The sequence below is a fragment of the Triticum urartu genome, chromosome 7, assembly GCF_003073215.2.
Source record: "Triticum urartu cultivar G1812 chromosome 7, Tu2.1, whole genome shotgun sequence".
Taxonomy (NCBI): Eukaryota; Viridiplantae; Streptophyta; class Magnoliopsida; order Poales; family Poaceae; genus Triticum; species Triticum urartu.
This window is the reverse complement of record NC_053028.1, coordinates 496,977,700-496,991,222: the sequence shown is the minus strand read 5'-3', so window position 1 is coordinate 496,991,222 and position 13,523 is coordinate 496,977,700.

The window sequence follows — 13,523 nt, the reverse complement described above, 5'->3', positions numbered from 1 at the left end:
CCGCCTTAGCAGCAGAAGTACAGAGCGACCTTCTCAAGCAGAACCTTAACTCGGTTGTCGAGCCCACGGACACCGTTAAGAGGGTCCAGACTACTCTACTGCAGGAGAGCTCGCCTCGTCAGGAGCTCGACTAGCAATCCGGCCTCCGTCGCAGTTCCGATCAAGTGGTGGCATTCGTGCCACGCGTACATAACTACGCACTCAAAATCCCATGGGCATCGACGGAGGCATGGCTAGCTTGTGGTCTGTAGTACGGCTCAACCGACATCGGATACACACATACTTTTACCTTTACTTGTTTCCTTTTCAGGTCTCAATCCCACAGGCACCATCTGATGGCCTGGTCATCGGTCCTCTTGAAGGATAAACACACCAAGACGACGAGAAACGCAGACATATGGGGGACTTTTTAGGTGATTCCGTTAACGATAAATCTACCTGTTTTTCAGGACCCACATGCAGCTCTCCCTTGGTTTCGGCATGTCAAATAGCCTGTTGCTTATCGCACTACCTGTATCAATGCGCTTTGACGTACTAATTAAATTACAATGAGAACAGTTTGCGGCTGGAGCTGTAGGACTCCAGCTTTTTACCTTCGTACCCTGTTCTGTTTTCTTTCTTTTTTTCAGCTCCCCTGTGGATAATCCTATCAGGTAGCACCCGTACACTTTGGTACGCTCGATGCTTGCCAGGGGCTTCATAGCACCCCACATTACGGCAACAAAAGTCTGAACACTTTTTATAAGTATAGTTCAGCACCCCGAATTTATCATTATATGCATTGGCTCCGAATCATGTCTTTGGTCAATAGTTGGGTTTCCCGGCTCCTATGCTTGCTACCTTACGTTCCGCTACATCGACTAAGGTAGTAAAGGGTGAACTACTGCGATTGTGCCTTGGTTTATCCAAAGGAGCACCTCAGTAGAGAAAGCCGAAAACTGACTGTCATGATGAGGCGAGAGCCGGTCAGCTGTTCGGAGGTTGCAAACCGTTGGAGATTTCTTCCACATCACGTGAAGGATTGGTACTTCCCGATCAGACGCTTATAGCACTCTAGTTCGGATACTAAGGGCTGCGACCATGTTTTTATTGTCGCACTCCTATGGCAAAGTGAGGGTGTTACAGCCGCATAGTCTGGTTGCCCGGTTCGTTGCGCTAAACAACTCCTTCAAGGACCATCCAATTGGATCAAGATTTTTTAGATTCCATCTCGAACACCCCCATACTACCTACGTGGGGGAAGAAGCCGACGACTGGTTAACCCTTAGATTTCGTACAACACGGCCGCATAGGAAGTAAAAATTTAAAAACATAACAAGCATTATATTGCATAAACGCTCTGTTTTATCATACAAGTCAGAGGGAGATCACATACATTCATTCAAAGACAGTGTCTTTTGCAAAGTGATCCGCAACAATGCGGGATCCCTCCAGGACACCATCAAAATACAACTCGGGTCGGCGGTGCTCCTTGCCCTCAGGTGGCCCCTCGGTCATTAACTTCTTGGCATCCATCTTCGCCTAGTGCGTTTGGATGCGGGCAAAGGCCATCCATGCACCTTCGATACAGACTGACCGCTTTATAACCTCAAGCCAGGGGCAGGCATCAACAAGCCACTTCACAAGTCCGAAGTAGCTGCTAGGTATCAGCGTGTGTCGGCGTTCTGGGAACGGGGGTCCCCAGAATTGCCTGCCTGCGGCCTGCGGCGTGGCTCAAAAGGGGGCCCAGCACGGCCCATCTTCATCAACACAGACCCAAGACCCTCGCGAGGGGCCAAGCCTCGTGGGGCGGACGAGACAGAGCTTCCTCAGGCACGGCCTCATCAGGCTGGCTCGCCAGGAGGCGGAGAGATCAAGGCGGGGTACCTCACGAGGTGCCCGTGACGCAAGCCATGACGACCAAAGGCGCCAGGCGGGCGCCAGCCGCGCAGTGTCCTCCTTTCCTCTTTGGTGCAAAGGGAGCAAGCGCAGGCGAGAGCATCAAGCAAAGGCACCCGTTTCGGTGCAACGAGACCAAGACCAGTCCAACGGCAGGGAGGAAGTCATTGTGGAGCCCAAGCCAGCGTCACGACCAGAGCCTTTGGCAGGCGAGGACCAAATTTAGTCAGGATAAGTGTACCAGATGTTCCCCTTCAAAATGGCCAATTGTTGGCGCCCTTCCCTCTCAATATTTGGGAAGAGGCCCAGGGCCTTTGCCTATAAATAGGACTAGCCACCCCTAGGGTAGGGGGGCAATCAAGAAGGGAGAATCTAGAAGCCAAGAGAGAAACTAGCTAGGATCGAATCGAGTAGCATCACACACACAGAGAGAGAAGGGCGAGTGAACTCCTCCTAGCAGTTCATCCCGCTAGCCAAGAACAGACCCTCGCGAGGCTGTTCTTCCTTGTATTGCTCATCATCATCAACCCAAGAGGCAATCCACCACACCACACACTGGAGTAGGGTATTACACCACAACGGTGGCCCGAACCAGTATAAACCCTGTGTCTCTTGTGTTGTTCTTTCCATAGCTTAGATCTTAGCGAGGCGGAGGGGTGCAGGTAGGTAGAAGGCGAAATCTCCGCGCACACCCCAGTGTTCAAACCTCAAGGGTCTGCCGGAACCCGAAATCCGACATTTGGCGCGCCAGGTAGGGGTGCACCGGAATTCGTCTTCTACCACCCCGTTCTCCTCCGACCATCGCGTCCATGTCTGACGCTCGTCGGGCCCGCGCCGAGCGCCGGGCCGCTCTCGCTTCCCGCATCGCCCAGACGGCTCCTGTCGGCGGGCGTCCTAGACGTTCCCCGTCACCTGCCGTCAACGCCGCCACCGGCTTGGCGGGGAACGAGCAGCAAGCGTCGTCTCAGCATCCGTTCGTGCGGCAAGACGGCTGCACCGCTACTCCCTCGCTCACCCCAGCTGGTTCTTCGTCCCGCGCGCCCCGCGCACCCATGGAGGCTCGAGCTGCGCTCATCGCGGCAAACGAGCTCCTGCGCTACCGTCCCATCAACGACGTCTACGAGGAATGGCTCGACCATATAGTCGAGCTCGTCCACACCGCAGGGGGCTCTCCTGCGCCGTCCGTTCGGCTGCACCGCACCCCGCCCCGCGCGGGCGATGAAGCTCCGGGGGCGCCCCAGCCGCCTCCTCCTCAAGAAGGCGCCATGGCTCCAAGGCGCGTGGCCCCTGGGCGGAACCCGCTCCGTCAGGTGCCAGCACGGCAAGAGAAGAACTGCCAAGAAGTCCCTCGCCCGCAAGAAGCTGCCCGGGCGCTCCCTGCTCCAGCACGTCGCGACCATCCTCCTGCTCCCGCACGTCAAGGCCCCGCGCTGCTCCCAGCTGTAGCGCATGGGGACATGCAAGACCAAGCTCTCTGTCACCCAAGGCCTCCTGTGGCCACAGCAGGCTGCCGTGCCTTCACCACCGAGCTACGCAGCGTCGCGTGGCCCGGCAAGTTCAAGCCAGACCTGCCTCCTCGTTACGATGGCACGGCCGACCCTGCGGAGTTCCTCCAGCTCTATGAGCTGGGCATCGAAGCTGCCAACGGAGACGTGAAGGTCATGGCGAACTGGTTTCCCATGGCGCTCAAGGACAGGGCACGCACCTGGCTCCTGAACCTAGCTCCAGGCACAATCTCCTCCTGGGACGAGATGCGCACCCGCTTCATCGCCAACTTCCAAGGTACTTGCGACCGGCCACCCGCCGTGAGCGACATGCGCCGCATCAAGCAACAACCCGGAGAGACCCTGCAAAAGTACATCCAGCGCTTCAACAACGCACGCCTCAAGATTCCCAAGGTGACCGAGGAGGCCATCATCTCAGCCTTCTCCGACAGCGTGCGCGATGTCAAGATGAAGGAGGAGCTGGCGATGCATGAAGACCTGTGCACTTCCTTGGAGTTGTTCAACTTGGCAACCAAGTGCACCATGGCTGAGGAAGGGCGTCTCTCCCTCCTCGAGCTGCCTGCCGTGGACCCAGAAGAGAAGAAGCCCAAGGCCAAGGATGTGAAGTGCAAGGGGGCTGCCGTGCTCGCGGCACAACCAGACACCAAGCGGGGCAGAGATCAGCCCGAATCTTCCAAGGGCAGTCGGTACTGTGTGTACCACGACCTCCACACCCACAACATCAACGAATGTCAAGAGCTCCGAGCCGTGCGAGAAGGAAGGATCGGCCGTCGCCCCGACCACGGTGACCGGGGCTACAGTCGAGGAGGAGGAAGGAACGCAGGACGCTGGGAAGACCGCTGCCCACGCCAAGGGTGGCGCGATCGACCTCGCGAGGATCGCTGGCAAGACCCGCCTCGCGAGGCAATGCAGGCCTCCCTCCGCTGCCGCCGCAGCCAAGGAGAAACGAGGACCGCCATCAGGACGAGGGGGCTGGGGGCTTCCAGGAGCCGCGCGCGATCGCCTGCATCCTAGGCGGGGCTCAAGCCCCAGCCTCTCAACGCATCTTCAAGCAGTTCGCCCGCGAAGTGAATGCAGTCCTCCCCAAGCTCGAAGCCACGCGCCCTCTCAGGTGGTCGGCGTGCGCCATCACGTTCAGCTCAGCATATCAGCTCAAGTGTGCGGCCACAGCCGGAGTCCTCCCGATGCTTTGTTCCCCAATCATCAGCAACGTGGTGGTCACCAGGACCCTCATCGATGGAGGGGCAGGGCTCAACGTCCTGTCTGTGGAAACATTCAACAATCTCCAAGTGCCCTACAACCAGCTTCAGCCGACCAAGCCTTTCTCCGGAGTCATCGATGGCTCCATGGTCCCGATTGGGCAGGTCCGCCTCCCTGTCACCTTCGGGGCACGCGACACCTACCGCACCGAACTCATCGACTTCGACGTCGCTCACATCCGCCTGCCGTACAATGCCATCCTTGGGTACCCAGCGCTGGCCAAGTTCATGGTCGTAACTCACCACGGCTACAACGTCCTCAAGATGTCAGGAAGTGGCGGACTCATCACGGTGCCCTGTGAAGAGAAGGACGCGGTGTGTTCCCTGGAACGAGCCTTTCAGGCCGCATCACTGGAAGACCCGGATCGCGGAAGCAGGAGGCTTCCCGAGGCCGCCCCAAAGAAGAAGAAGACATCGTCCGGCCCGGCCCCTCAGGAGGAAGGCCCCTTAGGGCCCGCGCCTGCCCAGGGGGAACCTCCTTCCATCGCATAGGAAAGCCCCCGACGCCCCCCACTGGCAGGGCTCGGGGGCTCTCCCCTGGAGGGCCACCGACCTGGCTAAGGTCACGAGGGAGGCGCTTGGGCACCACATGGAGGCGTGTTTCGAAGCACGTTTCCCTCAAGAAGGAGTAAGGCAAGGAGGGCCAGACCCTCAGGAGTTCGTCAGCAAGGCCATTCAGGAGCTACAGGAGTCAAGAGTCATGAAAGGCGGACGCCGCCTACCAACTGTGGCTCCCCATCCAGGCGAGGATGGTGGGCTGTGTGTCTGCATCGACATACCAGGGCTCAATCGAGTCGCCTCTCTGGAGCGCCTCTGGCCCTCGTGAGCGGGGCGCTGCGAAGGTCCACCCCACAGCTACGTTCGCATGCCTTACGGCTTGCCGAACACGGCTGCCACGCACCGGCGCCTCATGAGGGGCATCATGGAGGCTCAAGAGGCCAGGCGTTCCGCAGCCCTGGCGGAGATGGAGATGGTCCGCGAGGAGCCACCAGCGCCTCCGGAGCCTCCCGAGGCCCCTGGGCGTGGGGGCTCATGAGGATCGGCTTCCGCAGCCCACCGAGTCTGCTACACCAACACTCCTTCGTCCTCAACATCATCAGGTGACATCTTTCAAGTTTCATTTCCAGCTGGGAGCGCCCCCCAGGACTGCATTATTCCCAGGCCACGTGGGTCCGTCCCTGCGGCATGTATCCCTTTTATTTCATGTTGTTAGCTTACCTTGTTGGGGGCACCCCACGGGCTGCATCATCCCCAAGTCGCTCGGGCCTGACCCAGTGATGTCCGCCTTCCCAGCATCTATTTGAATGAATCCACTCCTTCGTGGATAATGTGTTTGACCTAGTTGCCCGCTCAACTCACGGAGCTGCTCCCAAACGGCACGACGCTTGCGCATGGGTCCGTCCCTGCAACACCGACAAACCTGAATGGCTGAGCTCTGGCCGCGGCAGCCCCGCATGGCGCCACCTTGTCAAGCCTTCAGTGCCTCATCGCCCCTCGGAAGCAACCAACGGCTGACTGTCAATTGTCATGGCAACCCCTCGTTCTTTCTATGATGGGTCTACAGGATCTCCTAAAGGAGCTGCGTCAGGCGAGGCCCTTGCGGTGTCTCCTTCACTCTCATCCGCGCGAACCGCTTGCACGTTAAAGGGGGGGTGCCTGAGCATCGCAACTCAGGGCTTCTACTGGCTCTCCATCCCTCACCCTCTGGCCTTGTCCACGGCATCGTGACCTGGCATACCAGCGACGGCTGAGACTCGCTCGAGGGCCGGGACCCAAGGACGTAGAGCAGAAAGGGGAGCAAAGGCGAGAGGGGAGGGACACGCGAGGACCTCACCGAGCAACCTCACGCCTGCCGATGCACGGACCCGGCGACACACCAGAGAGCGGTCCCTGAATCTCGAGACAAGTCACCACCCGGAAGCACCAGCTACCGTGGCACCATCCCCGCACCTAATGCAATCCCGTGTTAGCGACGCCGCTCTGCTTTCTCACCGAACGACGGCTGCTTGAGCGCCAAAGGGGACCTCCTGAGCATCGCGACTCAGGGGCTCTTACCGGACCCCGAGTCGCTCACCTCCTGGCCTTGACCACCGCATCGCGACCTAGCATACCAGCGACGGCTGAAGCCGCCTTCGGACTGGGACCTATCGGCGCAGAGCACCAAGCCCTCGTGAGGTTCGAAAGGGAGAACTGAGCTAAGACGGAATGAGCAACTCGCACAATTCTACGACAAGGGTTATATTAACAAACAGGATCACATGCACCTTACAAGCCCCCACAGGATGCGTATTTGATTCCTTGCAGGGAACAGATCCTAAAAGGACGCTAACTCCACGCACCCGTGCAAAAGACGCCATCGTCAACAGCGGGCCGTCAAGCACCGTAACCAACCCTATCCAGATCAGAGTCGGTGACGGCCTGACGAGCCCGCCCTGCTCCAGGAGCGGCGCCGGCTCGGGGGCTCGTAGTTGTCGTCGCTCATCTACGGAGTCGCGAAGAGCTCGCCGGAGTTGCTGGTCCCTCCGACGCCTCTGCCGCCTGAGCAGCCACCAAGGGAGCGGTCGGCGGGCCTAGTCCTCGCCGTAGCAGGGTCCCGACCACCTCTCCCGGGGCAGCACTCCAGCCGGCGCTAGTTCGCATCAAAGACCTTGAAGAACATCACCGAAGCACCGTCGTACTCCAAGTGGATCGTGAAGGCACCTCTTGTCCTGCAAACCCGGGCGATTTCGCTCCAGCCTCGAGTCATGAAGACCTCGCCCGGGGCAATGACCGCGACCTCTGCCTCGGTCGCGAGGGTGCTTCAACCGACGTGCTGCAGCCAAAGCTCTAGGAGTTCTCCCTGCGGGATGATGGAGGCGAAGAAGGGAGGAAGGCGAATCCAAGACTGAGGAGGCATGGCGGCGTGGAGCAGGAACTCTCGGGAGGAGCCCTCGGTGTGGACCCCAGGGGGGACGACCCACACCTTCGTGACCCGTCGGTGCCGGCGGCGGCGCCGCCTATGGCGATCGGCATCGACTCCTTCAGAGCCCTCGATGTGGGCGTACAAGGGAAGCGGGAACCCCGGCGGTGGCCGCTCGCACCAGGGCCTCAACACCAGCTGATGGGCCCCCTCATCCCGGCCGCGAAGGGCGAGCCGTTTCTTCGGCAGGAGTGGGTCTGGTTCCTCTCGGGGAGCCTTTCCCTTCTCTGCTACCGAGAACCGGCGGATCGGAGCCATCGCAGCAAGACGGAGCAAGGACCGGGAAGAAGGAGAAGCAAGAAGGGATGGACTGGAAGGGCGCGCGCCGTTCCGTACTTATGGCCGGCGAAGGCCAACCGCCGACCTCCACGATCGCAGGTAATCATGACTTGCTTTGCATGCAGGGACTTTTCCAATCCGTGCAGTTGCCGAGGCGCCGTGGGGAAGTGGAGACGCCCACGTCCAATCAACCGCCACGCGGCACCCAAGGCCGCAGGCTGTTAGGGCCCGCGTTGCTTCGCTCTTGCCCTTTCGCCTCCCCGCATGGCCAAGTCCGGGCGCGCCTTGGGCCCGGGGGCTACTGTCGGCGTTCTGGGAACGGGGGTCCCCAGAATTGCCTGCCTGCGGCCTGCGGCGTGGCTCAAAAGGGGGCCCAGCACGGCCCATCTTCATCAACACAGACCCAAGACCCTCGCGAGGGGCCAAGCCTCGTGGGGCGGACGACACAGAGCTTCCTCAGGCACGGCCTCATCAGGCTGGCTCGCGAGGAGGCGGAGAGATCAAGGCGGGGTACCTCACGAGGTGCCCGTGAGGCAAGCCATGACGACCAAAGGCGCCAGGCGGGCGCTAGCCGCGCAGTGTCCTCCTTTCCTCTTTGGTGCAAAGGGAGCAAGCGCAGGCGAGAGCATCAAGCAAAGGCACCCGTTTCGGTGCAACGAGACCAAGACCAGTCCAACGGCAGGGAGGAAGTCATTGTGGATCCCAAGCCAGCGTCACCACCAGAGCCTTTGGCAGGCGAGGACCAACTTTAGTCAGGATAAGTGTACCAGATGTTCCCCTTCAAAATGGCCAATTGTTGGCGCCCTTCCCTCTCAATATTTGGGAAGAGGCCCAGGGCCTTTGCCTATAAATAGGACTAGCCACCCCTAGGGTAGGGGGGCAATCAAGAAGGGAGAATCTAGAAGCCAAGAGAGAAACTAGCTAGGATCGGATCGAGTAGCATCACACACACAGAGAGAGAGAAGGGCAACTGAACTCCTCCTAGCAGTTCATCCCACCAGCCAAGAACAGACCCTCGCGAGGAGGCAATCCACCACACCACACACTGGAGTAGGGTATTACACCACAACGGTGGCCCGAACCAGTATAAACCCTGTGTCTCTTGTGTTGTTCTTTCCATAGCTTAGATCTTAGCGAGGCAGAGGGGTGCAGGTAGGTAGAAGGCGAAATCTCAGCGCGCACCCCAGTGTTCGAACCTCAAGGGTCTGCCGGAACCCAAAATCCGACAGCGCGGCAGGCCATAGTCGGATTATCAACTCCTTCATGGCTAGCTCGACCGCCTGGTGCAGCTCAACCAGCTGTTTCACCTGGTCGCTGAAGGACACCGGATGTTCGGGCTCAAGATATTGAGACCAGAACAGCTTCTCCGTAGAACTCCCTTCCTCGGCTCGATAGAACTCGGCAGTGTCTGATACGCTGCACGGTAAATCCCTAAACGCCCCTGGAGAGCTCCAAATTCGGGTAAGTAAAAGGAACGCTTCCTTCACAGACTTGCGTTGCATAATGAAAGCCTTACCCGCCGCGATCTTCTGGGCCGCCAGGATTTCCTGAAGGGTGCTCTTGGCTTCGACTTGAGCCTCTTGCACACTCTGGAGGGTCTTCGCAAGTTCGGACGCTTGCGTCTTGGGATCACGCTCCAAGGACTCGCACTTCTTGACGGTGTCCTGGAGCTCTTGCTGAACCTCGCCGACCCAGGCCTCGTGCTTCTCGCGCGCGGCGCATTCCTTGGACGCTTTGTCCTCGGCCTTCTCTAACGCCTTCTTGAGGGCCGCCACCTCGGCCGTGGCCCCTAATAAAGTTCATGGCACTTTAGTTAGCACGAAGCATTCATCCTTCCTAAATATACACACAGGTTACTGCATACCTTTGCCGTCCTCCAGCTACTTCTTCACGAGGCCGAGCTCTTTCTCGGCCCGCTCCAGGCTCTGCTTTAGTCCAGAGACCTCCGCAGTATGAGCGGCAGTAGCCAGTAGCGACGCCTGCTTATTCACATAGACATATTATGTTAGACTCCTGCGAAAATTATTTTGATCCCCTGTTCGGCTTTTCCTTTCCGGACACCGAACAGAGCATCATGGGCTACTGTCCACATTGTGATATTTTTTCTACAGTGGTTACCTCAAAGCCTGTTAAAAGGCTAGTGCAGGCCTCGGTCAGTCCGCTTTTGGCGGACTGAACCTTTTCGATCACCGTATCCATAAGGACACGGTGCTCATCCACAATGGAGGCGCCTCGCAGCGCTTCTAGCAGATTATCCGGTGCCTCCGGTTGGACAGAGGTCACCAGTGGAACATGCACACCTCCTCCTTTCGAGGAAGGCTGTTCGCTAGACTCCGGAGCCGTGTAGGTCTCCGGAACGGTATCCGGCTGAGGGCCGAAGAGAGCTTGGCCCCCACTGCTAGTCCCCATGGGGGCTTTTTCCCCCATGTATCCGGAAGCCGAGGAGTCATCCTGTGGTGCCACCTTAACGATTTCTAGAACCCCCTGGTCTGGGAAGATCCTTTGGGACGCCACCACGTCATCACCCTTGGGTGAGGCAGAATGAGCGGGCCGTGGAGACATGCTAGCCATCTCCTTTTGAATTTAGAGAATCCTCTGTCAAGGATCGCGGGGAGCTGTCGCAGGCCGGACTGTAATGGCATAGTTTAAACATATTAATATTATAAACTGGAAAGGCCAGGTATTGGGAGGTGCATAGGGTTTTGGTACTTACGAGGCAGCCCGAGGCCTGGTCTCGGGCGTTCGCTCCGGACTGCTTTCGACATCCCATGCGGAGTTATCCGCAAGGGAGCCCTTCCCCCTCTTGGGCACCTTCGCCTCTAGATTCATGGAGGCCTGTCTTTTCTTCTTCCCCCCTTTGGGGGGAAGCCGCCTTCTTATTCTTCCTCCTCGCCGTCGTCTTCGGTGACCGAAGAGTTAGTCTCGTGTTCAGACGACATGTCCGAAACACCCTTTCGGCGAAGAACACTCCTGCTCCCTTTGGCCGTCTTCTTGGCCTTCTTCTCCGGAACATCATAAGGCACCGGAAATAGCATCTTTGTTAGGAGTGGGGTTTCCTCATCTCCGAGAAGTGGAGCTGGACAATTAATCCGCTCCGCTATGTCGATCCAGGCCTGAAAATTGATAGTAAGGCTTAGACTCCTTCCCAAAATATGCCAGTAAAGGCTATACCTTGAATATATGAAAGAACTTACCGAATTTGCCTGGCGCTTTAAGCTGAGCCCACGATCTTCGGTCGTGGGCGGTGGTGTCTCGCCGGCCCTGAAGAGCACTTTCTAGATATCTTCGTGCGTTGTGCCAAAGAGCTCTAGTAGCGTCTGGTGCTTGGCCGGATCAAACTCCCATAAATAGCAAGTCCGGCGTTGGCACGGAAGGATCCGGCGAATGAGCATAACCTGGATCATGTTGACCAGTTTGATCCCCTTGGTTATCATGTTCTGAACGCACGTCTAGAGCCCAGTCAGCTCGCTTGAACAGCCCCAGGCGAGGCTGTCGGATTTTGGGTTCCGGCAGACCCTTGTGGTTCGAACACTGGGGTGTGCGCAGAGATTTCGCCTCCTACCTTCCTGCACCCCTCCGCCATGCTAGGATCTAAACTCAGGAAAGAACAACACAAGAGACTCAGGGTTTATACTGGTTCGGGCCACCATTGTGGTGTAATACCCTACTCCAGTGTGTGGTGTGTGGATTGCCTCTTGGGCTGGTGATGATGAACAATACAAGGAAGAACAGCCTCGCGAGGGTCTGTTCTTGGCTGAGGCGATGAACTGCTGGGAGGAGTTCAGCCACCTTTCTCTCTCTCTCTCCCTATCGACCGACCGAACCGGGCCCCCTTGCTGTGTCGGTGGCTGGTCCTATTTATAGAGGCCCTAGTCCTCTTCCCAAATATTGAGCGGGAAGGGAGCCAACAATGGCGGGCTAATTTGAAGGGGGACAACAAGTATCAACTATCCTGACAAAAGTAGTCTTCGCCTGTGCAAAGCTCGGGTGATGATGCCGTCTTGGGCTCCACGGTGACCTCCATCTCGTAGTCCTCCTGGTCTTGGTCTCGTTGCACCGAAATGGCAACCTTTGCCTGATGCCTCGGTACTCCGTGGCTGCGCTTGCCCCCTTTGCACCAAAGAGGAAAGGAGGACGCTGCGCGGGCTGGCACCCGCCTAGCGCTGAGTTGTCAGGGCTTGCGTCATGGGCACCTCGTGAGGTACCCCGCCTTGATCTCTCCGCCTGCTCGTGAGCCAGCCTGACGAGGCCGCGCCTGAGGAAGCTTCGCGTCGTCCGCCTCACGAGGCTTGGCCCCTCGCGAGGGTCTTGGATTTGTGTTCCTGAAGATGGGCCGTGCTGGGCCCCCTTTTGAGCCACGCCGCACGCCGCAGGCAGGCAAGTCTAGGGACCCCTATTCCCAGAACGCCGGCAGTAGCCCCCGAGCCCAAGGCGCGCCCGGACATGGCCGTGCAGGGAGGCGGAAGGGCAAGAGCGAAGCGCCGCGGGCCCTAATAGCCTGCGGCCTTGGGCGCCGCGTGACGGTTGATTGGACGTCTCCACTTCCCCATGGTGCCTTGGCAACTGCACCGACTGGACAAGTCCCTACATGCAAGTCGGGTCATGATTACCTGCGATCGTGGAGGTCGGCGGTTGGCCTCCGCCGGCTATAAGTACTGGACGGCGTGCGCCCTTCCGGTTCATCTTCCCTTCCTTCTTCTTCTTCTTCTTCATGGCCCCGTCGAGGAGGTTTTCGGCCGCGGAGAAGGGGAAGGCTTGCCAGGCAGAGCATGCCTCTCCCCTGCCCAAGCGCGGCCGAGGGCGCCCCCGCAAACATCCTGTGGCCACCACGGCCGCTTCCCGCGGCCGCGGCGATGCTTTCCAGCATGGTGGCGGGCGGATTGCTGCGGCCGGGGGTGCGCTCCGGCTGCGCGTCCCCCTATGCCGCGCTTTCGCACTGCGGAGGTGCTGCCGGAGTTCGTCGTGTGGTCGGCGGAGCCGACTAGCACCTGGCTCCCACTTCCTCGCTTCTTCCTCGGCGAGCTCCCGGCCGGCTCCCCGGGCGGCCTCTGGCTTCAGGCCGACGGCTGCTGCAGCAGGGCCTCATGGGTTTCACTAGAGGTCTCCGTAGCCGGGAGCCTGGCCCTGGCCCGCGGTTGGCAGACGTTTGCCCGCGCACGCGGCCTGGGCCGTCGGTGCACCCTATACTTCAGGTTCGACGGCGATGCCACCCTCTACGTGAGGGTGTTTGGGGAAGATGGTCGCCGCACAGGGTGCTGCCCCAAGGGCGACGACCGCGGCTGGGAACCCGGCTCCGGCGATGATGGAGAGGACGGCGCTCGCGGGGCTGGCGGTGCTCAGGGTTCCTCAAGCTTCTCCGGTCCTTCTTCAGGCGGCGACTCCCCTAGTGGTGGCCGCAGCCAGCCCCCACGCCGTCTTATCTGCCTGGGGGGGGGGGGGTGGCGCGTCCGCCCACCGACGCGCCCTGGTGAAGCGCGAGAGGGAGTCCGCCTGAGCTCCGGAGGCAGCTCGGGCTTCCCTGTGGGTCGGTGCGAGGCGAGCCGCACCAGATTTGTTTTTTCTCTTCCCTTTTCCAGCATAAAGAAAGACAGTAGTGTGGTGCCCCACGGGGGCGTATATGGGTTATTGCTGTTAATTATTGTT